Source organism: Pinus tabuliformis, chromosome 1_1, assembly GCF_031772625.1.
Source record: "Pinus tabuliformis cultivar Carrire ecotype Pingquan chromosome 1_1, CPIR1, whole genome shotgun sequence".
Taxonomy (NCBI): domain Eukaryota; kingdom Viridiplantae; phylum Streptophyta; class Pinopsida; order Pinales; family Pinaceae; genus Pinus; species Pinus tabuliformis.
In genome coordinates this window covers 597,164,866-597,188,423 of record NC_142297.1, presented here as the reverse complement: position 1 = coordinate 597,188,423, position 23,558 = coordinate 597,164,866, and the positions used below count along the sequence as shown (strand labels likewise).

At 43.6% G+C, this 23,558-nt stretch overlaps 1 pseudogene; it reads right to left on the bottom strand.

Annotated features, from left to right (window-relative positions):
* Positions 1-1,975: 1,975 nt before the first annotated feature.
* Positions 1,976-23,558, bottom strand: part of LOC149214682 (disease resistance protein RUN1-like) — a 132,614-nt pseudogene continuing 111,031 nt past the window's right edge.

Here is a 23,558-nt window from a genome sequence, read left to right as displayed (position 1 = left end):
TGTGAACAACTTAAATGGATCACTCTCAAAATTTTGATTATAATGGTGTAGAAATAAAAAACTTTGAAAAAACAAAATCTTCGAGAATTCAGAATCTGGATACACCGATATCTTTTTAACATTGAAAATTAGAGTACCAATTTTATTTACAACGAAAATTCAACCTTGAAACTGCCTTAGCTTCCAAATTTTACACTTTGCACCATTATATTGTGATTAAACCAGAGAGACTGATTATGGCAGAAGATCATCACATGAAAATACAAAAAGGAAAAACCTCCACGGTTGAACGTGTCATAAAAACCCTACCCGATATTCACCGTAATCACATTATTGATTTCCACTTCTTCATCTGGGCTTTGATCTGGTCTAACTTGTACACTTTGGGAATACTACTTGTAGCGGCATCTGCAGAGTGGAGCATGACCTCAAACAAAGACTTTGGAGGCCCGTTAGGTCACCCACCGATTCTTGGAGCATCAAGAGATTGAAGCACCCAGTCAAATCAAGACTTTGGAGGCCTATCAAGTTCCCCACCGACTTTGGGAGCCTCCACAGATTGAAGCAATAGAACAAAGAGTTTTGAGGTTCGTCAAGTTCCCTACTGAGTCTGGGAGCATCTGCAGAATGGAACACCTGGCCAAGTGAAGATTATGGAGGCCCATCAAGTTCCTGAACGACTCTGGGAGTGTTTTCAAAGTGGAGCACCAGTCCAAGCCAAGACTTTGGAGGCCAGTCAGGTTCCCAACCGAGTCTGGGAGTGTCTACAAATTGGAGCAAGCAGCCAAGCCAAAACTTTGAAGGCCCCTCAGGTTCCTGACCGACTTTGGGAGCATTTGAAAATTGGAGCACCTGGCCAAGTTAAGAATTTGGAGGCCCATTAGATTTCCAACCGAGTCTGGGAGCATCTACAAATTGGAGCACCGGGCTAGGCAAAGACTTTGAGGGCCCGTCAGGTTCCCAACTAAGTCTGGGAGTGTCTGCAAATTGGAGCACATAAGCAAGTTAAGGCTTTGGAGGTCCATTAATTTCCTGACCGAGTGTGGGAGTCTCTGCAGATTGGAGGACCCAACCAAGCAAAGACTTTGGAGGCCTGTTAGGTTCCCGAATGAGTCTGGAAGCATCTGAAAATTGCAGCATATGACCAAGCCTAGACTTTGGAGGCCGGTTAGGTTGCCGACCGAGTTTGGGAGCATATGTAGATTCAAGCACCTGCATAAGTCAAGACTTTGGAGGCCTGTCAGGTTCCCAAATGACTCTGGTAGCATCTGCAGCTTGGAACACTCCAAGTGAAGAGTTTGGAGTCCTGATAAGTTCCAAAATTCATTTGAAAAAGTTTCAAGATATCCAGTGTGCAGAACAAATTTTACGAGGCGCTTGAGCTTGTCAATGGACTTTGGAACTTTTGAGAGGGGAGCATCAATATGCAATTCCCTCAATTGCAGAGGTGCTTGCAATGTTCACATGCATTACTAAAGCGAGTTTGAACCTCTTCAGCGTTTTTCATTGTGGTATATGATAACAAAAACTCAGTGCAACAATTTTTACAATATGAAAAAAAAGTAAATAGATTTGTTTAAAGAACGAAAAACAACACTATACGTGAGATTCATGTTGCTAGAGTCTTTTCAGTCGTCACACCTCTATATGCAACACTCTTGAATTCATTAATGGAATCGAGCGAGGTAAATAGGACTTAGGACAACACTCCCAATGGAGATATAATAGTGGTGGTGACTGTTCACCACTCAATACTCGTTCAACAGAATGACTTTTAGCCCTAAGCAGCTGCAACCTGCTTGGATTGAAGCTCCCGACAAAGTTTTCAAAAGATTGTTTAGGGAAATTTCCGTGAACCATGCTAATTCCATGCACCTGAATTGTTCACCCAGAGCTGTTAGAAACAAGATTGAAAATATTGGGAAGTTCTAAGATTTCAGAACTTGATAGAAAACTTTGACGGCACAAGAGTATTTCAAAAGTCCATCAAAAGATTCATAATACTTACAAATGATTGGCTAGACATATTATGAAGAAGATTATCTGTGAAACACCAAAGATGACGTGGATATTCTGGATTCTCGGCGATATTTCTGCCGAGGTCTCATAGGTGATCATGCATTCTGAGACGGTTCGTACTATCCACCTCCACCAGGCATCTGTTTTCCAGCTTCCAAAGACCCAGCAATCCTTCCCAGTCGGATCCATCCCAGACTCTTATAGCGGTATCCCTATCTTCTCCTATAAAGAAACAGAGAACGTCTAAGAATATTTTCTTCTCCTCTTCATCGAGAGCATCATAACTAATTCCAAGTGTGCTTCATATATCATCCGGAAGTACTTTGGAGGTTTTGCGCAATTGCGCATTCCAATGCTTCAAATCTTCTTTTCCACGAAGAAGCGCCCCCAACACTTTAAGTGATAGTGGCAAACCATTGGAAACATGCAAAAACTTTTTAACCAATTCTTCAAATCCTATAACAGGACAGGGTTGACCAAAGGTATGCCAGCAAAAGAGTTCTTGCGAGTGCTCTGGATTGATGCCTTTCAATGTGTAAATGGATGAATCTCCAATACCTGCACTTATAAGCACATCCTTATTGCGAGATGTAATTAAAATTAAGCTACCTACATCAATAGTATCATTAACCAGTCCACATAATGCATCCATTTGATCCATACAATCAGTATCATCTAAAATGATAAGAGCCCGTTGAGACACTGTTTTGAGCCTCTCTATACCTTCATTGTTAAAAATATTTAGGAAATTTAATTTTCGCGGAGGGGTAGAGATTTATGATTTTCATGTAGCTACTTTCGTGCAGCTAGCTTCACACACTTAGATTTCGCAGACGTGGATTTCACAGACTTGGATTTTGCGGACCTGGATTTTGGAGCTATTACACAGACTCAAAGATGCAAAATTTACTCATGGAAAAAACTGAGAGTAAAACAAGATAAGGTTGGAGCAACATAATAAAAACTTAGTATTGAATTCTAAAACATGAAAATACATTCACATGAGGCTGCGCCTCATTCACCAAGTAAAAGCTAAAATTTCACGCGGAATAACACACAGTAAAATACTGTAACTGTTGTTTTCACGCGCCCACCAAAATTTGCTCCACCATTTTCTCCTCAGAGACTTTCACTCTCTTTTTCTCTAACCTCTTACTCTCTAACCTATCAAAATGAATTTTTACTTTCATATATAACTCAACATACCATTTTACTTTAATTCATGATAGAGGAAAGTAATTAATATGATGTTGTTGTTTGAGTGTAATCAGAATCACACAGGTGTTTCTGGAGTGTGGGCAATAGTCGCTGAATGAATGCTTGCCCATATCTATTTACCAAAGTACATTGACTGGTTTAAACTCTTTGCTGAGTTTCAGAATAGTTCACGTGTGGCTTCAGTCCTTCCATCTTCAAACAAAGACGCAACCTGCAAAAATACGTCTAAAAAGTATGCTGCTGTCAGGCTGTTTATTGCAGTGGTTGGGATTATTATTTCCAACACTCCCCCTTAATCATTTTTCCACCATTTACAATTCCCAAACAGTTTCCGAGATAAACAAAACTTTCACCTACCAATGGATTTGTGAAAATATTAGCAAATTGTTCCTGTGATCTGTAGTGCTGCAACAAAATTTCATCATTGTTAATCAACTCTCTAATAAAATGATATTTAGTATCAATATGCTTGGTCCTTTTGTGGCAGACAAAATTCTTTGACAATGCAATTGCTGAGGTGTTGTCGCAGAAAATAGTTGTCGCGCCCTCTTGGTCATGACGAATATCCCCCAACATCCTTCTCATCCAAACTGCTTGACACGCTATTTCTGTTGCTGCGACATATTCAGCTTCTGTAGTTGACAGTGACACTATTGGCTGCTTCTCGGTTGCCCATGAAATGGTTTCGGAATGAAAATGAAAAACATATCCTGACATGCTCTTTCTGTCATTGAAACTGCCTGCCCAATCACCGTCAGTGTAACCAACCAGCGTGAAATCACTTGTTGCAGTGTAAAATGCCATACTATTTTGTCCCATTGACATACCTCAGAATCCTTTTCTCTACTTGCCAATGTGTCTCCTTGGGTGTCTCCATGAATCTTGATACCAAATTTACTGCATACATTATATCCAGCCTAGTGGCGGTCAAATACATCAAGCTACCTATCATGCTTTTGTATAATGTCAGATTGACATTGCTGCTGCAATCTTCTTTGCTCAACTTCAACCCTATGATAGTTGGAGTTGGTGCGGACGTGCTGTTTTGCATTTTAAACCTCTCCAAAATGTTTGCCACATACTTCGCTTGAGAGACAAAAATTCCATTTTCTGTTTTCTTCACTTCTATGCCAAAAAATATCTTAACAACCCCAAGTCAGTCATTTCAAATTCACTCTTCATGACTTGTTTGAAATCAGCAATAAGGAAATCATCACTGCCTATAAAGATCAAATCATCTACATATAAGACAACAATGAGAATCTTACCTTCGGTCTTTTTGATGTAGAGTGTAGGTTCACCATCACATTTGTCGAAACCATTGTCCAACAAGTAAGCATCTATCCTATGGTACCATGTGTGCGGTGCTTGTTTCAACCCATAAAAAGCTTTCCTCAACTAATATACTTTGTCTTCTTGGCCTTCAATCTCGTAACCAGGCGGTTGCACAACATACACTTCCTCTTTCAACACTCCATTCAAGAACGTTGATTTTACGTCCATTTGATACACTCTCCATTTGTGCTGCGCGACAATCACCACAACTACGTGTATTGTCTCCATCCGCGCGACTGGCGCGAACGTCTCCACGTAATCTCTTCCATGCTACTGCTTGTATCCTTTGACAACTACTCTTGCTTTGTGCCTTTCAATCTTTCCCTCAATGTTGCTTTTGGTATTATAGACCCACTTCACTCCAATGACATGTTTTCCTTTCGGAAGGCTCACCAACTCCCATGTGTCATTCCTTTCTATTGCTTCTATTTCTTCCTCCATTGTCGCAACCCATTTTTCTTCTTTGACTGCATCTTCAAAGTGGATTGGGTCATCTACGTGACAAAATAATGCAAATAAGGAATTCAGACTTGTGCTACTATCAACTTCATCTTACTCATAAATTTCATTTAAATTTCTGAATTTTGGTCTTCTTGTGTTTGTAGAAGATGGCCTTGACATGTCACTTGGTGTCGCGCTTCGCGGTGTGCTTGGAGAAGCACTTGCTTGGCTGCGCGAAACTATCCTATTATTTGTTGATGGCGTTGCTTGCTACCTGCTTTGTTGTTCTTGAATAGGAGTAAAGGGAGTCGGTGTTGAGGAATTACTTTTTGTTGTTAACTCCTCTCTGTCCTCATGTGGTATACATGCTTTGACATTGATTGTCTTCTCTAAACTTCCATCCCATGCTTCTGCTTCTATGAACTGCACATCTCTATTGATTATGACCTTCTTGGTTGATGGATTGTAGAGCTTGTATGCCTTGGATTCATCACTGTATCCAACAAATATACATTTCTCCCCCTTGTTGTCCAACTTCTTCCTTAACTCATCTGGGACATGTGCATATGCCACACATCCAAAAAATCTCATGTGAGTGACATTTTTTTTTCTTCCACTCCATGCCTCTTCAGGAACAATGTTCTAGATGCTTTTGGTTGGACATCTATTCAAGATATATGCTGCACAAGCGACAACTTCAGCCCAATAGTCATTTGGCAAATGCTTTGCCTTCAACATACTCCTTGCCATCTCCATAATAGTCCTAGTCTTCCTTTCTGTCACACCATTTTTCTACAGTGTTGTTGGGCAGCAGATCCCCCCATAGCATGTTTTTGGCGCTTAAAGCCTGAGTTTTGGTCAACATAATGTAAATACTCCACGAAATGCGGGCGCGGAGCGCGAAAGTTTAGGATGAGTCATAGGGTTGTCCGCCCTAAAATAATGTAAATGAATGTAAATTGTGTCGGCCTACCCATGGTCCATGGACCATGGGATTGTATAAATAGAGCGAGTCTCTAAGTGTAAAGATAGTTGGGAGTTTTTGAAAAGAAATAGATAGATGCAAAGGCATGGTTAGAGGATAGAAGTGGATCTGAAGGTATTGGGTCGTAGTAGTAGGTAAAGGCTCTGCAGCTGAGTGCGCAGAGGCCTAGTAGAGTTTGCAGCTGAGTGCGTATACCCCTGTAGCTGAGTGCACAGGGTGGAGTCGGGTTTGTATTGAACTGAACTTGAAAAGGATCATTAATAAAGCTAATGTTGATTCAACATATTGTGCATCTATTTCATAGATCTATATTTTGTTGTTCGGCGTTAATGGTATATGTTTATGTATATGTGTGCACTTGTATGTATGTTTATTTTTGAAAACTTTCTAAGTAATCAATGAAAAGAACCTAACTAAGGAAGACTTGGGTAATTAATATTGTTCACACTGCGGCCGAATCTATGTGAAGGCAGTCCCACAGGATGCAAGGAGCCCGCTGGTGCGCGTAATCTAATAAGCACAAAGGCTAAATCGCATGCCTATCGCCCATATCAGACATCCCTAGGGTGCGGAAACCTAGATCCAGCACCCTCCCATACTACTTCGGATGAGACCTCAGTCTGTGCTCCGCGGAATGTTGCCGAAAGGGCCAGTAGTACCAGGATTTGCTTGGCTAAACTCACTGCTGTACCTGGGTCAGGCCCCATGTAGCCAACAAATGGTTTCGTTGCTGGGACCGGGATCTGCCTAAGGGATGTATGATGTCGTGCCACTGGAACCCAACAAAGAAGGAAATTGAAGAGTTGTTGGACAAGAAGATTCACGAGTTTGCGACATAGGGAAACAGAACTCCGCAAGTATCTGAGAAAAGGTGGCTGGATCGCTGCGTGTATATGGAAATCCGCGAGATTTTCTTCGCATCATTTCCTTCTGAACTATATGAGTGGATCACGAGGTTAGTTGACAACCAGGGAAGGTGTAAGATCGACCAACCGATAGTGTGGACTCCGGAATTAGTGCATAGACTAGAGGCATCAGAAGATAAGATTGCGCGAGCTATAGACCATTGGCTCGACCGGATAATAGGGGGATTTATCACTAAGTTTGCGGTAGACACAACTGTGAGCTGCAGTGAAGCAGAATGATGGTTTCTCAAGGGACCGGGAGGTAAGTACATTAAATCTTTGAATACTTGGATTAAGATGCTGTTATGTGAAAAGCGGGTTATGCGAATACATTAATGTTTGGAATGACGCAGAGCAGAAATATCTACAAAGGTAGTGGGGAATTAGGAAATAGTCCCTTAATTTCACCTTCGCGAGAGAGAGAGGAAGAGCTCGCTCGGGTCTCTCCAAGAAGTGCGGTCAGTTTGATAACACAGCGCATTCCGTAGTTACCACCTCCACCCATCCACCACCCGCTTCACCTCCCTCACCTCCATTTCCACCCACTCCACCTCCACCACCATCATAGTTCAGCATGGCGAGTGCGATCAAGTGACCCGTATTCCGAGGAGTAGGGAATGAGGATCCAGACCAGTTCTCGTTCGTGGTAAGAGTAGTGTGGGAAGCGCAAGGGGTCATGGAAGACAACATTAAGAAGGCTACATTGGTGAGCACGCTGCAGGATCGTGCGTTGACATGGTATATCAAGCACTCTAATGACCACCCAAACACAGGGATAACAAAGATCCAGAATGCGTTGAACAGAGAATTTAGCTGACCGAAATCAGAGACACAGTCAATCGTTGGGTTTAAAGAGATCCTGATGCTTCCAGGCAAGACCCTCTGGTATTTGGATCAGCGGCTAAAGAGTACGATCCGTGAGACTAATATGATGCTAACGGATGCGCAACACCATGCATGGTTTGTGGCATCTTTGACACTGCACCTGAGGATGACACTGTCACAACAGAAGCTTTCAACCCAGGCTGAAGCGTTGGATATGGCGATGAGGTTGAATGAAACCCCAATACAAGATCCTAGGTTGGGAATTCAACAAATCCACATGCAACTACAGAATCTCTGCCTAGAAATGTAGAGCTTGAAGTAGGATAGGGCACCACGGCCAAAGGTGCGCGAGGAAGTATGGTGCATAAAATGCAAAGGTCAGGGCCATGACAAGGATCACTGTCCAGTATTCGCGAACTACTTGGTAGGAGGGGGACCAATACCATTGAGACTAGAAGCACAAGCAAGGCCAAGTGCGACACTCGCGTTATGGTGCACGATCTGTCAGATAGGAGGAAAACACACGATGGATAATTGTCATTTGTTGCAGAAGTATACACAGACTCTTCAGCAGTTATTTTGTAATTTCTGCAGGTTGGTAGGCCACGACAAGCGCACTTGTCGCAATTACGAGGTAATGATGGATCAGACCCCAGCCTATAGGATGCAGACAAAAACGCGAGTCCTCGACCCAACTGCGGGGATGGCGCGCGCTGGATTTCAGGGGTGAGGTTGAGGACGAGGAGGAATGGGACCATGAAGGGGACGCAGACAGTTGATTTGCTACAATTGTCGAGGACCAGGGCACTATGCCGACGATTGTACCGACTCGACGAGGATGTCCTGTTCGTATTGTGCTTAGTTTGATCATGAAATGATAGATTGTCCTACGTTGATCACACAGATGCGCGAAAAAGGGGTACTCCAGCCTCCTCTGACTTAGAATATCCAAATGATGAGGTCTGAACCACGCGAAGAAGACCCAAATGTGAACATGGTGCTTAGAAGCGGTGTGACCATAGGGGAGGATAAGGGGAAGAAGCCTGAGGAAGATACATGGGTTCGCAAGGCTCCTACAAAGGAACTTGAGTTTGACTTAGAACGTGCAAAGGAAACATTCATGGACGCTAAGAAGAGCTTCGTGGAAGCCTCTACATCAGGTAGTAAGGATCAACCAAAGCCAAGGATGGATCCTTCTATGCTTACTACCTTTATGGAGACATGCATGAAACTGTTGTGCGACAACAAGGTAGTTAAGGGACTACAAGAACTGATCACTAGGTGCGCGGGGTCAGGAGAACCACACGTAGTCTGGAAATTGGGGAAGCACACATTGCGCACTAGAAGGGAGATGAGGTTGACTACGCAGATTGGTGAGTACGAAATGGATCAGGTCATCCTAGATCTAGGATCAGACGCGAATGTGTTACCGAAGCAAACATGGGAACACATGGGCAGGCCTACGTTGCAATGGTCCCCTATTCAATTATGAATGGTGAACCAATAGAAGATTTTTCCCATGGGGAGGTTGCAAGGGGTAACAGTTGATATCGAAGGCACGAGCACACAGACGGACTTTGAAGTAATAGAGATTGTTGATGACAACAATCCCTATCCCGCATTGCTAGGAATATACTAGGCCACTGATATGAATGGAGTCATCAACCTGAAGAAGCGGAAGATAGTATTCGAGAAAAAGTCCCTACGCATAGTAGTCCCGCTAGACCCAGCCAAAGGAGCGCGCTACACTGAACTAGTGCACGACGATGAGCTGGATTGTATTTACCAGATAACGGTGCGGGACCAGGATCAGGTGAACCCGACTACAGATGGGAGAATCTTGTGGGAGTGCGACAGCTCCTATACTTCGGATTCAGACGAAGAAGTAGAGCGCTGGCAAAACCAGTTGCACGAAGTGACAACGCTGTGATCATTATGTTGTGTGACGACAGAGGCAAGGGAACTGCCAACATATGATGGAGTGACATCGGTGGATGAATTCCTGGACAAAATTGAAAGCATAGTACTTGAACAACAGTAGTACAGTGCGTTAGAATGGGCGCTGCGCACAACACCCGCACAATGGTGGAGTACACATCAAAAGACCATTGTAAACTGGTGCGAATGTAGAATGTGGATGCGCTTATGATTTGGAAGCCCCCAGCAGCGAACAAGAGCTGGGCAGCCAGGACGAAGCAGCTTGCGCGCCCACCTGTGTCGATGGGTGCAGACATGTGTTGTGCAAGCACACCCCAGACTAAGGATTGAAAATTGGAACCAAACGCAGCAGCAGGAGAACCAACGTACACCACAAATATTCCACATCGAAGCATTCAAAAATCTATGCAGAATCATGAACCGAGTTCACCAGGCGAGATGAACTGATTGGGACCTGCGCGTGCCAGTGGTTCGATGGGCCTATAGGGCCATGAGCAAAAACCTGAGTGCAGAAATGACTCCAACACTGAAGAGAAGAGACGAGACCATAAGAGCAGAGAAGAATCCTCATACAACAGCTCCCACAGTTGGGACAGTACACAAGGACCCAGGTAAAGGAATTATGTAGTTACAGGAAGCCATTCGGCGAGGGAACTTGAAACTTTGCGAACTCGAAGAAGATCAGGTACGGCTGGGAAAGAAAAGCATGTTATTGGATGAAGAAATCCCCAAACTGGAAACCGAAATCGTGCAAGCATGCTGCACCAAGAAACTAAGCACGATAGGACAAAGTATAGCCATTCATACTATTGTATTCCTGCTACCATGGCTGCGACTGCACCTTACTAGACAAAGTAAATAGGGGAGCGCACCATACAAGGAAGAACGCGACGCATTGACGGACGTGAGGGTAATTGAGGGGTGCTCGCAGACTGAGCTGGAAGGTAAAATGAAGCCTCGCACCAGTGGTGCGACGATCTGACTATCCGTAGGAAGCATAGTCTCAGCACACCAAGTAGTTGAAAGAGAGCGCGGGACTATAAAAGAGTCTGTATGGGAGCTGCGCGACAAGGAGGTTGCACGCAGGACCAGTATGACACACAGGTCGCATCCGCACATAGGGGGCTGTGCTGCCGCGCGGGTAGGCTGGGAAGTGACCGTTGGTGTCACTGTTCATGACAAGATGTCCAAGTTAAGGCAATGAGGAGTGGGCGGCGGGAAATTAAGACACGAAGTCAGAACTAGATTTGGGACTATCTGCTTCCAAGCTCCCATTAATGAGTTGAATAAGGAGGGAACGGTCGAATTTGAATTCAAAACAACCTATAAATCACAGGTGGCTCTCCACCGAACAACCCTTGGCGTTTTGAGAATTCAGTTGTTGCACTATCAATTGGGTATGGACCTGACAAATTTGGAGGCTTTGAGAGCAAGTTCAGTGTTTGAGACATTGCCGAAGGAGACACAGGATTTCCTGAACAGAATGATGTCAACAACTGAGGGAGCCACGTAGAGCCCTACGCCGCTGTTGGGGGATGCACTGGAAATTCCTAAATCGCCCCGGACGATGAGGCCCAAAAAGGATCCACAGGCAGCAGGACCGGTTCGTATGTCTCTGCGAAATCTGCGGTTCGGTAAACTGTCTATGGAAGACAAGGGAAAGACTATTAATCTTGAGACAGATGACGAGGAGGAGGATCTCCAAGAGTTTGTAGAAGAAATTGAGGCAGATGAAGAAATGGAGGAAGACATTCAGCCAATGCGCGCTAAAGCAAAACTACCCAAGTATGTTCCTTTGCGGAAAGGGAGAGTAAAAGTACCCAAAGATTTGGATGCCGTTAAAAGCGCACTCCAAACCCCGTTTCTCCCAGATGGAATTATGTTTGAAGGATTGGTTCTGGGCCGCGTGCCCATGATGAAATTTGAAGATTGGGACCTCGCAAAAAGCGAAAACTTCCCACATTTGGAGACCAGCCAACTCATGAAACAGAGCAAGGAGGGGCCAATAATGGTGCTAAAGCCACAGAAATGGCTGCATGGTGTGGAGGAGGCCGGGCTACTCCACTTACTATGGATTCCACACTGTCATCGAGCACCAATCACGATCTTTGTCATCTGGCAATTGCTTTTCCTGGTGCATGATGGGTACTTGTGGTTGAAGGAGCCTATTCCTATCACGACAGAGCTTATTCATAGGATTTCTTGGCTTCCTTGTACAGGAAGGGACCCTGCGGAAATAGCTGGGAAAAGCGGAGATTTGGCACTTGTAGAGGCCATGAAGAAGAAATACAAGTTGGAAAAGAAGCAGAGAGGCTACATAATCAATAACATTCAAGACAAAGGGGTGTGCGTAGCAACCCAGTTGTTGGCTAGGAAGGTGATGAAAAAATGTCGCGGCAACGAGGTACCAGCAATGGTCATCACGCTGGCCGAACAATGTGCAGAGGGGGTACAGTTCAATTGGGTGCAGTTCCTCTGCGAGGAGTTTCTGACGAACTACAAGGAGGCCCAGGAGTAGGGTAAGGCCTTCCACTACACGTGGTTGCTCTTATCCATCTTGTTGGTTGCAGGGGAATTGCCTAAGGACAGTCAGTTTCCTCCCCTTAACCAGGACTTGCCAGAGGTAGCAAAATATGCGTCGCTCTGGGTGACAAAGGACACCACGCGAATCTGCGAGACCAAGATCTTCTGGATACTCATGGAGGCAAGCGTCCAGATGTGGATAAACAAAAGGCCGCGCCTATCCCCCATGGTGTATGACAGTTTGTGGAGCCTTGTAGACTTTAAGGCGGATATGCACAATGTGTATATCAAGGCGCGGAAGGATCCAGAGCAGAACTGGACCAAACTCCTTTTCATCGCAATTGATGATGCTATTTTCGCGGTGCTTGACTCATGGCCACCTGAATGGCGCACCCTAGATCTGGCAGCGCGCGATGAGGTAGTGATACAAAGACAGAAGGATGCCGTCAAGCTGCTGGCACAACAAAAGAGAAATGAGCAGTTCGCCGAGGAGATAAGGGCTTCCTGCAAGGCAGCGAAGGTCGCCACAGAGCAGACCAAGGCCACTGAAAAAGCAGCAGCAGTTGGGGCCACCACGACGCAGGAGGAAAGAGGCCCGGACCTAACCACAGGACAGGGTACAGACGACACGGCGGAAGGCGCGAACTCGAGCACAACATCTACACAACTGAAACGGCCATGCGGTATGGAAGCAACAGGGCCACGGAGGAAGAAAAAAAGCTTCCAAGCTGGATGGGAAACCTATTACGCTGATATAGGGTGACTTATACAACATCGACGACACTGTTCACGAGGTCACTAGAGAAGCGTTGCAGGAGGTAATGTTGGAGCAACAAAATGTGTTGGGGGCACTTAGGGCACAACTGTAGGGACTTCAAGTGTGACTCCCACAAGAGGGAATGGTAGCCATCTATGGTGCCGCGGGAACATCAGCAACATAGTAGTTGTTGTGGGCCAAAATGGCCAACATCGTCACGCTGCCAGAAGGAGCACTGACAACAGACAGCATGGAGGATAGAGCTGTGGTAGGACGAATCAAGGGACTAGGCTTAAACTTGGCTGCCCTTCCACAGGATATTTTATACCAGTTGCAGGACAGAGCGACAACAGAACTCCGCGCTAGGGAAGGATGCGTAGTGCAAATTCTAAGTGAACAGTGAATCAACATCGAGCAGCTTAGCATACAATGCGATGAAGCGGTGGCGCATAACCAGCAGTTGGAGCAGAACGTAGAGGAAGCATGTTGCCACACCCCAGAGCTGGAAATTGCGACAGACCTACCAATAGGAATGTAGATCCACAAATTGGCTAGTGGATTCTGCGAGGCAAAGGACCTCAACCTACAAATGGCTAAACTGTGATTAAAGGTGCAGTCATCCACGCCCTTGGAAGTTCGAGAACAGCACGCTGGCGATGTCCAAAAAGGGTTGGAAGAAATTGAATAGGCAGTGCAGAGCTATACCACTTTGTTGGAAGAATCCTTTGGGGTCCTCACAGCCTTACAAGAGGACCCCACCATACAGTGGCTGGAAATAGAGGCGCGGGAGCTTCAAATGCAATATGATAGTGTGTGTGGGACAACGCAGACAGTAGTCCTAACTCAGTGGCTCGCGAGGTACAACAGGCGAAGGCATTGAAGGAGCGAGTGGATGCAGCACGACAAAAAGAGGCAGTACTTAAAGCACGCATCCAGCCTTGGATTGATGAGGCCTTCCTCATCACCGCTGCCATTGAAAGAAAGCTCGTCGCACAGTGACTCGAACGAGTCACGATGATTGTGTTGGGGGCCTATTGGGCAGCAGACCCCCCCATAGCATGTTTTGGGGGCTTAAAGCCTGAGTTTTGGTCAACGTAATGTAAAGAATCCTCGAAATGCGGGCACAGAGCGCGAAAGCTTAGGATGAGTCATAGGGTTGTCCGCCCTAAAATAATGTAATTGAATGTAAATTGTGTTGGCCTACCCATGGTCTGTGGACCATGGGATTGTATAAATAGAGCAAGGCTCTAAGTGTAAAGACACTTGAGAGTTTTTGAAAAGAAATAGATAGATGCGAAGGCATGGTTAGAGGATAGAAGTGGATCTGAAGGTATTGGGTCATAGTAGGTAAAGGCTCTGCAGCTAAGTGCGCAGAGGCCTAGTAGAGTCCACCGCTGAGTGCGCGGACCCCTGCAGCTGAGTGTGCAGGGCGGAGTCGGGTCTGTATTGAACTGAACTTGAAAATGATCATTAATAAAGCTAAGACTAGTTGATTCAGCATATTGTGCATCTGTTTCGTAGATCTATATTTTGTTGTTCGCGTTAATGGTATCTGTTTATCTATATGCGCGCACTTGCATGTATGTTTATGTATGAAATCTTTCTAAGTAATTAACGAAAAGAACCTAACTAAGGAAGACTTGGGTAATTAATACTGGTCGCACTGCGGTCGGATCTGTGCCAAGGCAGTCCCACAGGACCACGCTGGTGTGCGTAATCTAGTAAGCGCGAAGGTTAAATCGCGTGTCTATCGCCCATATCAGACATCCCTAGGGTGCGGAAACCTAGTTCCAACACCCTCCCATACTACTTCGGATGAGACCTCAGTCCGTGCTCCATGGACTGTTGCCGAAAAGGCCAGTAGTACCGGGATTTGCTTGGCTAAACTCACTGCTATACCTGGGTCAGGCCCCACGTAGCTAATAGGTGTATATCTTGTTGTAAATTTCTTGTGAATTCCATGCTCCCTGAAAAATCGAAGGAAGTCATTTGAGATGTATTCTCCACCTCTATCAGTCCTAAGGACTTTGATGTAGTGTCCACTTTGCTTTTCAACAAGAGCCTTGTATTGGCGAAAACGCTCAAACTGATCCAAAATGGATTTTGGATAGACTCCCAAGTCTGAGTGTTCCTCACAGAGGAAAATGAAAGTCCAAGGAAGTTTCTAGAAATAGCCTCATTGCAGAGATCTTTTCATTCTGAATCCACTGCAACTTGAATGGGAAAAAATGGACTTAGGATGCAAAAGTTATCACCAAAAGAAGTTGCCCTTTGTTCTTTAGAAAAAGAGGCAAAATCCCCTAAAATGGGCAAAAAACCCTTATGAAGGGAAATCGCATCAGAAAAAGGAAAAAAAGGCCGAACTTAAGTGGAGGCGGAAGAAACCCCGATCGGTCGATCCGATCAATCGGGTTGGAGATAGGCCCGCAAGCGATATCGGGACCTTGGACTCGGTGATTGTGATCATGCGATACGCCAATCGCCGATAATCGAATCGGTGAATCAGCATCGACGATGTACAGAACCCCTAGGCCGTATGCGACGTGATATGCGATAGTGATTGCGATGGGCAATCTCAGCTGTTGGATCGCAAAAGGAATGGACGACCAGGATCAAATCGGTGACATGCGATCGTCAGACCCGATGGGTTTTATAAACCCGACATCATAATATTGGAGTTCCGGAAAAAGGGACTTTCCTGTGCATAAGAGCATTTTAGCATAAAAAATGAAATATAAAGGAAAAAAGCCCCCAAAGCGATACAACCGGACCTAAAGGGGAATTAAAGGCGTGATATATAAAATTTGAGTTCCGATAAGGCAAGATTTCGGGCGGGCCTTAGGCGGAAAGTGGTTTTGGGCTGGCTCCGCCCAATCCCACAGACTAGTCGACAGGTGGCTAGCGGAGGGGAGAGGAAAACAACTTTTTCGGGTGGGTAACCTCCCTACTCCTAAGTCGCCCAAAATTGAATGATGACCATCTGATTGGAGATCCCGTAGATCGACGGTGGGGATTGCGCTAGTGGCAAAAGGTGAACCTGAAATGATTATAGGGTGGATGCGATACATTTTCAAATCCGATAAAAAGAATTTGGTCGGGTTTTTAAAGGTTTTCCCGTCAGTATTAGGGATCTCGCCCAACACATTAATGTGATGCGATATAATGCCTAATGGCAGACCCGATAGGGATTTAGGGGTGATTGAATGGGATTTCACATCTGGAAATCATGCCCAATAGTGTATTTTGCGGGCCTTCCCTGTGTAATGGGATTTTCTCCTTTTTTGGATTTTTGCCTATGAAACGGCCTCGATTCCTTCTGTAACCACTCCTGATCATCATGCCATGCTACAGTAGGCTTTTTTTTTACAGGAAATGATGCATTTTGAAGCAACAGATCCGTAGAGGGACAATGAATCACAGGAGAAATGACAAGGGAAGCCAAAAAGCCAGGGAGATTCCTCAAAAGAGCCAGAGAGCACAAGTGAGAGGAGGAGGAAGAAGCTAATGTAGAAGGCAGAAGCAGAGAGCGAAAGCTACTATGTAGAGCAGCCAGGGGAGTCACTTGGAGGTCAAGTGAAAAGCTAGAGAGCTGTAAGTTAAAGAGAACCAAAGAAGCCAAAGTCGAAGAGCTAGAGCCAAGAGCCGGAGCCAGAGCCGAGAGCCAGAGCCAGAGCTAAGAGCTAAAGCCAGAGCCGAGAACCAGAAAGCCGAGAGCTTCAAGAGCCAGGGATAAATGGTGTCTAAACCCATTGTTTCTGTGTAAAACAGTGGATTTGAGCCAAGAGCTTATAAAAAGGACCTTGCCATCATCCCAAAGAGCCTAGTTGAGTTGACTAGAGCTCACAGAGACGTAGCCCAAGAGTTTTGGGTGAACTCCTAATTAAATTGTTGTCTTATGTGTGGTTCTATTGCTGCATTGTCTACTGTTATATGTGTGTGTGTGTGTGTGTGTTGTATCAACGTAAATAACAGAATTTTAAAAGCACATAAACAGTTCTAAAACAGGCATAAGCATACACCTATATTTTCAAGCATATTATCAATTCCGCATTGGTTAATTAATAAGAATTGAGAATATTTAAGCTTTGGAAGTGGGAGAGGTCCTTGTAAGTCAGACAAGAAGCCTAAGTGCCCCATTTTCAGATCAGGTGGTATTGGAGCCTAAGATTGATTAAACCCACCTTCAAAGAAGGTTATATCAGAATGCTTGATTGACAGAGCAAAGATTGCTTGTCTAAAAGGTGTTTAAACAGTCAGAGGTTGATTGTATGCTTGTTTGCAGACTGACTATTGTTTGAGTTTGCAAAGGTGAAGGGAAAGTTATTGATAGCTCAGTCCAGGAAGGACAAGAAGGAAGAAGGGCTGAAGGCATTCTTTTATTCCAAAGGACCTCAAAGCAATCCTCGAATCACAAGAGGTTTGTTGCAAAAGGTTGCTTAATAAAACCCTTTATTAATCTTGTTTGAAGTTCTTTTGTTCATTGGTATAATGACAACTTCTACAAGTGAATCCTCAAATTCCTCCTTCATCACAAGACTCTATGATGGAGACTTGAAGCAAGAGTTGTTCATCATGATGGACAAGGTGAGAGAAATGTATGAGGATGGAAGGAAGAGCAACATACTTAGAGAGCAGTTGAATTCCATGAAGGAAGAGAAGCAGTTGCTTTCCAAAAGACTACAGGAAATGGAGAGGCAACTTCATATTGCAAATATGAACCTGAAAATGATGCATGAGTTGGAGTCACAGCTCTTTGTTGCCAAAGAAGCCTTGGTCAAATATCAGCTTGAAGAAGAGGTAAACCATTCTAGTTTGTCTTCAAATTACTCTAGGAATGCTTATATTGGTTCTTTTGAAAAACAACTAGAGGCATAGGTTCCAAGCTAATGTCCAAGATGGGCTATGAAGGAAAAGGCTTGGGCAAGCATGCACAAGGTATTGTTGAACCAATAATGGTTGAGGAAAGGCTTAAGTATTTGGGTCTTGGCTATGGACAGTCTTATGGAGAGAGTTCCAAAGCTGCCATGAAGGCCATTGAAACAGTCCCAAGAAGGAGTTTCATTTTATGTCCTCTACCTCAAAAGTGTGAAGATTGTATTCAGGAGGAATGCAATGGCTTGAAACATCACTTGCAGGATGCAGATGTTCAGAAGCACACACTTGAGCCAGAGAGTTGTGGAAACTCTAACAGCCTTGAAGAGATTGATGGTGTTCCAAAGGGAGTCACTTCTTCATTTGCTTCACCTCCTCATGAAGGCAATAAAGGTGAAAGAGGTAGGTATAAATCTGGTTCTAATCATCTTCCTTTTGATTTTGCAAAGCATGATAAATTTCCACATAGAAATGGAAAAAGAATTTCATGTTCTTTTTGTGGTTTGGATAACCATCATGTTTTGAGATGTTGGAAGAGAATGGCCACATACAGGAAACTTTTGAAGGAAAAGAAGCAAGAAGCCAAAGGTCCATTGGACAAGACAAATCATGATGTCAAGAGGATGCACATGTGTTGCACTTACTGCCATAAGCAAGGGCATCTTGCTGAAAGATGTTGGACTCTAAATCCAGCAATGCTTCCACAAAAGCTGAAGAAAGTGGAAAGAGAAGATGGAAGAAATGGAAAGGAAGATTCCATGAATGATGTGTCTCAGGATGATTCACATGTTGATGCCAATGTGCAGACAAAGGTAGTACCTTTGAAAGGGATTGGTGAGAAATGGCTAGAGTTCTTATCCAATTAAGGTTGCATGTCTATTGATGCATCTATTTTCATTTCTTTGTTAATGAATGTAAGTTGCAGGTTCTTACCAAGAAGGTGAATGGAAAAGTTGAGTAGGAGACTCACTTTATTGCTGCAACATTATATTTCATTTCAACTTCGAAAGTACAATGTACTTAAGAGAAAGTTGAAGGATGAAATGCATGCATGAGCATGATGTGCATGGACACAAGGATGTTGATGTTTTCCTTGTTTTGAACATGTATATGTAATTAACTTGTAGGGTTGATTTATTCGATAGGCATGTGATGCAATGTTGACTTGGGAGAAGTTAATTTGGTCTCCAAGACAGAGATAGTGATGAAATGTTTCATCTTTTGAAAAGAGTCCTAATGGTCTTTTTCTACATGCTTGACTTGAAGGGTCATTTGTTTTAAAGGCATGTTTTGTGGACTTTTTGTCTAGTCCATCATTTGTATCAGATGTAAGACATGGAGTTGTTCACAAGATGTGAAAATTTGTTTCTTTTGTTGAATCAAGAGGTTAGGCCATCTAGTTATTGTCTGTATTTCTGTTATTGTTAACAGTTGTTGTTGACAACTTGTTAAACAGGTATAAATGAAAGTTTTGTGGAGCAGGTGTACTTCAAATTTGTTTGAGCCACCTTAGATCAATGATCAAAGCAAAGAAGTTCAGACTACCTTCGATGACCATTTAAGCAGGAGTTCCATAGGAAGGCAAGGAGGAAGGTAGTTCTTCCCAGGAGGACCAGCACATCTAAAAAGGAAAGTGGTCAAAGGCTTTGGTTCAGAAGACACTATGCAAGACAAGTGTGTGGAGGCTGAAAGAAGAGGGTGTTATTACTCTCATTTACTGTTCAGATCAGTATATTAGTCTTTTGGAGACCAAAAGTTCTTTTAGTGGGAAGGCGTGATCCAAAATGGATTTTGGATAGACTCCCAAGTCTGAGTGTTCCTCATAGAGGAAAATGAAAGTCCAAGGAAGTTCCTGGAAGTAGCCCCATTGTAGATATATTTTCATTCTAAATCCACTGCAATTAGAATGGGAAAAAATGGACTTAGGATGCAGAAGTTATCACCAAAAGAAGTTTCCCTTTGTTCTCTAGAAAAAGAGGCAAAATCCCCTAAAATGGGCAAAAGACCCTTATAAAGGGAAATCGCATCGGAAAAAGGCAAAAAAGGCCAAACTTTAGTGGAGGCTGAAGAAACCCCAATCCACTGATCCGATCAATCGGGTCGGAGACAGGCCCGCAGGCGATATCGGGACCCTGGACTTGGCGATTGCGATCATGCGATACACCGATCGCCAATGATCGGATTGGCGAATCGGCATCGACGATGTATAGAACCCCTGGGCTGTATGTGATGCGATATGTGATAGCGATCGCGACAGGCAATCTCAGCCATTAGATCACGAAAGGAATGGACGGCCAGGATCAAATCGGTGACATGCGATCGCTAGACCTGATGGGTTTTATAAACCCGGCATCATAATATTTGAGTTTCGAAAAAGGGACTTTCTCGTGTATAAGAGCGTTTTGGCATAAAAACTGAAATACAAAGGAAAAAGCCCTCGAAGCGATACAGCCGAACCTGAAGGGGAATTAAAGGTGCGATATATAAAATTTGAGTTCCGATAAGGCGGGATTTCGGGTGGGCCTTAGGCGGAAAGTGGTTTTGGGCTGGCTCCACCCGATCCCATAGACTGGTCGACACGTGGCTGGCGGAGGAGAGAGGAAAACCACCTTTTCGGGCTGGTAACCTCCCTACTCCTAAGCCGCCCGAAATTGAATGATGACCGTTGGATCGGAGATCCCGTAGATCGACAGTGGGGATTGCGCTAGTGGCAAAAGGCAGACCCAAAATGATTATAGGGTGGATGCAATACATTTTCAAATCCGATAAAAAGGATTTTCTCAGGTTTTTGAAGGTTTTCCCATGTATTAGGGATCTCATCCAACACATTAATGCGATGCGATATAACGCCTAATGGCGGACCCAATAGGGATTTAGGGGCAATTGAATGGGATTTCACGCCCAGAAATCACGGGCCTTCCCTTTATAAAGGAATTTTCTCCATTTTTCAGATTTTCGCCTCTGAAATGGCCCTGATTCCTTCTGTAACCACTCCTGATCATCATGCCATGCTGCAACAAGCATTTTTTACAGGCAATGATGCATTTTGAAGCGACAGAGCCACAGAGGGACAATGAATTGCAGGAGAAACGGCCAGGGAAGCCAAAAGGTCGGGGAGATGCCTCAAAAGAGCCAGAGAGCACAAGTGAGAGGAGGAGGAAGAAGCTAATGTAGAAGGCAGAAGCAGAGAGTGAAAGCTACTACGCAGAGTAGCCGAGGGAGTCACTTAGAGGTCAAGTGAAAAGCTAGAGAGCTATAAGTTAAAGAGAGCCAAAGAAGCCAAAGCTGAAGAGCCAGAGCCAGAGCTAAGAGCCAAAGCCAAGAGCCAAAGCCAGAGCCAAAGCTGAGAACCAGTAAGCCGAGAGCTTCAAGGGCCAGGGATAAAATGGTGTCTAAACCCATTGTTTCTGTGTAAAACAGTGGAGTTGAACCAAGAGCTTGTAAAAAGGACCTTGCCATAATCCCAAAGAGCCTAGTTGAGTTGAGTAGAGCTCACAGAGACATAGCCCAAGAGTTTTGGGTGAACTCCTAATTAAATTGTTGTCTTATGTGTTGTTCTATTGCTGCATTGTATCAACATAAATAACAGAATTTTAAAAGCACATAAATAGTTCTAAAACATACATAAGCATACACCTATATTTTCAAGCATATTATCAATTCCACATTGGTTAATCAATAAGACTTGGGAATATTTAAGTTTTGGAAGTGGGAGAGGTCCTTGTAAGTTAGACAAGAAGCCTAAGTGCCCCATTTTCAGATCACAAACACTTCACTTTTTTGTTTTAGGAGAAAGACCCATGTCTTCCTTGTGTAGTCATCTATGAAGGTCAATACATAGTGGATGCCACCAATTGATGGTGTCTGCATTGGTCCACATAAATCTGAGTGGACAATTTCCAAAGGTGTATTTTCCTTCACTGACTTTCCTGCTCAAAATGTCTCTCTATGTTGCTTGCCCAAGATACATCCTTCACATATGTTGTCTGGTTTTTCTATGAGTGGTAAACCCTTCACCATGCCTTTCCTATGCAGCAAATTCAAACCTCCAAAGTTGAGATGTCCAAATCTCAAATGCCATAACCAGTTTTCATCTCTTACCTCTGCTTGAAAGTTTACTTGTGTGACAACTGCCTCTTTTCTTCCATCTTCTTGTGAGTTCATAGATAGTTGTGCTTGTGCACCTTCTTTCTACAAATCTGATATTATTTTTAGGGGAAACATTCTATTGTTTGTCATCTGGACCTTTGCAATCAGATGTTTGTTTGGAGGCCTATCGAAAATTGTGCACACATCATTTTTGAAGAAGACATTTTAGCCTTTCTGCATGAGTTGTCCAATGCTCATGAGGTTATGTTTCAGGCCGAGGAACAAAGTAAACATCTGAGATGTATTTCTTCTTCCCCTTCTTTGTTAGGATATTAGCTCTTCATTTTCCCATGACAGAGACTTTGCTATCAGTCCCTAATGTCACTTCAGATTTCACACTTTCATCTAGATCAAAAAACATTTCTATGTTTCCTGACATGTGGTTGCTACACCCTGAATCTAGATACCATATATCACTCTATTTTTCTTGTGCTACATTACAAGCTAAAAACATGCTATCATGGTTATGATTTTCTCTTGTGAAATTTACACATAGTTTGTTACTAATGTCATATTTCTTCTTTCTACATTCATTTGCATAATGACCATACTTCTTACAGTAATGACATTGAACTTGAGATTTATCATACCTCTGACCTTGTGCTTGATTTTGGCTTGGGCCTTGACTTGGATTTTGATTGTCGCCTCTTCCATTTGAGCTTGAAGGGCTGCTTCTTCCACCTCTATGTGTGCTTCTTCCTCTTCCTCTAGCATATGATCTTCCTCTGCCTCGACCTTGACCAAATGATACTTGTGTCTTGAAGGCATGCTCCAATGAGGAGCTTGCTGCTTTATTGAATCTATGTTCATGAGAAATCAGTGATGCAATAAGCTCATCCACTAACAATTACAAGAGATCCTTTTTCTCTTCTACGACCACAACAATGGCCTGAAACCTTGCTGGCAAACTTCTCAAAACTTTCTCAACTATTCTTCTTTCCTCAAGTGTCTCACCATGAGACCTGATTTGAGTAACTAGCCCACTTACATGTGTAAAAAATGAGTCTATATTCTCAGGCTCTTTCATACAAAGTGTTTCAAAATATCTCCTCAACATTTGTAGCTTTGTTGTTTTGACTTTTTCCATGCCTTGGTAGGCTGTCTGGAGGGTGTCTCATGCTTGCTTGGACTTCGTTACTGCTGCAACCCTTGGGAAAATACTTTCATGAACTACTTGAAAAATATAAAACAAGGCTTTTGAATCCTTCTTCCTGTTGTCCCTTAACAAATCTTTTTCTTGTTGAGATAAGGCATTGTATGTTGCTACATCTGTTAGTTCTTGAAAACCATTCTCCACCAAATCCCAAATGTCTTGAGAAGAAAATAGGGCCTTCATTGTAATAGCCCAAAAATCATAATTTTGCCATTAAACTGAGGTATTTGAGGATTATTCAAGCTTGTGCTTGATGTTTCCATTTTTGAGCGTAAAAAAAAACTTTCTACTTGCTGGTAAATATGCTAAAAACAATGTGCCCTCAAAACAATTCTTACTGCTAGTAAAAACACTTGTTTTTACACTAACAATATTTAACCCGCTCTGATACCATGTTAAAAATATTTAGGAAATTTAATTTTCACCGAGGGGCAGAGA